The sequence below is a fragment of the Myotis lucifugus genome, unplaced genomic scaffold, assembly GCF_000147115.1.
Source record: "Myotis lucifugus unplaced genomic scaffold, Myoluc2.0 scaffold_35, whole genome shotgun sequence".
Classification (NCBI taxonomy): domain Eukaryota; kingdom Metazoa; phylum Chordata; class Mammalia; order Chiroptera; family Vespertilionidae; genus Myotis; species Myotis lucifugus.
The window spans coordinates 1,673,110-1,675,140 of NW_005871083.1; the positions used below are offsets into that span (position 1 = coordinate 1,673,110).

At 51.4% G+C, this 2,031-nt stretch overlaps 1 pseudogene; it reads right to left on the reverse strand.

Moving 5' to 3' along the window:
• Positions 1–656: 656 nt before the first annotated feature.
• Positions 657–2,031, reverse strand: part of LOC111825621 — a 19,063-nt pseudogene continuing 17,688 nt past the window's right edge.

The following is a 2,031-nucleotide window of genomic DNA, read 5'->3' on the forward strand; positions in this document are numbered from 1 at the left end:
GAGGAAGGCAGCCTGCTCACGGGCTGATGACTTTGTTTGAGGTGGAACTGGTGGAAGGGGCAGGCGGGAGCTAAGGAAAAGCCACCGGTGCTTGTGGAGGGACAACCTGATGGGAGCTTCTCAGTAGCATGAGGTTTGAGTTTGAAGATTCAAATGCCAACCGGAATGAGGCTGGTTGCTGCAGAGAACCAAACGGTTGGTCTGAAAGATGAATATTCCCAGATGCTCGGAGCGCCCTCCCACAGGGTGCCTCCCTCAACAACACCCGGGGGCACCCACTGCCCAGGCCCCCGTCTCCTGTATCCCTGCACCCCATCTCAGCAGCCTCCTCAGAAGCCTGCCACCGGGGTGCTTGCTGCTCTGGCACCGTCCAGCTCCTACAGCTCCTGGCACAGTGCCTGGCATAGTGTAGGAGTCCAGTGAATGCTCACTTAATAAACGGATGCCACCTAAATAAATGGGCTTGTGCCACACAGAAGTGCCCTGCTTCTCAAAGGGTGTCCTGAGATACCCACAGCAAAACCACCTGGCATGTTTGCTAAAATGCATATTCCCGGGCCCTAACCCAGACTTACTGAGTCATGCTCTTTGGGGATCATCCCAGAATCTGCATTTTTAGTAAGTTTACCAAGCAATTCTCTCTAAGGAGAAGGTCTTCACAGAGGGTAGAGCCAGTGGTTCTCCATGTGTCTGGTCCGGGACTCATCTGGGAACTCGGTGAAGGCAAATCCCAGGAGCCCGGCCCGGCCCTTTGAGTCAGAGCCCTGCAGGTGGGCTGAAGCCTGCGGGTAAGCACACCCTCAGGGCAAGGCTGCCGTGTTGGAGCTGGAGCCACTGTTTGGACCGCAGTCTCTCTCTGGCTGAAAAAGAAACGTTGATTCCATTTTAGAAGAATGTTGGGAATGGACTTACATTTTTTCATTTTATAAGTATTCCTTGACATCAAAATATTTAGATAAAGATACAAATGGTCTGATAATCTACCTCCCAGAGGTAACTATTGTCACATTTGGGGGTAAAGCCTTCCAGGCTTGCTAACACAGCACACACAACTTCATTTTCAAAAATGGGGAGTATGCTGTGTTCATGTTATGGTAACCTGCTCTTCCCACTCACCAGTATACGCTGAACACTGCTTCACAGTGAAGACTACCACAGCCAGCACTTCTGGGAGATGGATGCTGGACGGCTGTACAATCATTAGTGTAGCCAACCTTCACTGGCAAGCGGGCGACTCCTAAGCCAGATCTGGCCCCCACCGTGATTGGACTGCACATGCAGAGCTGCATGATTTGCCAATGCACCACGGCAGGGGGCTCCGTCCACTTGACCTTATGTGAGACTGGTGCCCCCAGAGTGGTAGACTGCACGACCTATACAACAGCACAACCTACACACAGTACGACCTACACTACAGCACGACCTACACTACAGCACGACCTACACAACAGCACGACCTACACTACAGCATGACCTACACTACAGCACGACCTACACTACAGCAGGACCTACACACAGCACGACCTACACAACAGCACGACCTACACTACGGCATGACCTACACACAGCATGACCTACACAACAGCAGGACCTACACACAGCAGGACCTACACTACGGCACGACCTACACACAGGAGGACCTACACACAGCAAGACCTACACAACAGCGGGACTAACACTCAGGAAGACCCTCATTTCAGCGGGGACCTAAACACAGGGGGACCTTCACAAAAGGGTGGATCTTATTAGTGCAGGATTGATATTAAAGTGGGATCTCAAATAGAGAGCGCGCCAGACACAGCGGGGGCTTCTATTCAGGACGGGGGTCACAATGTGAGAACCTTTAAACTACGAGGCTGTTACATTGTGGGGATTTGTACATCATGGCGACTTGATATACACCTAGAGTTTTAGATATGTAAGACCTACTTAACCACCGGGAACTTAGATCCTGCACCTCCCACTTACTAAGCGTCTTCCCAACCTCCAGTGAGATTATACATACAGGGGACATTAATGTTCGAGGGACTT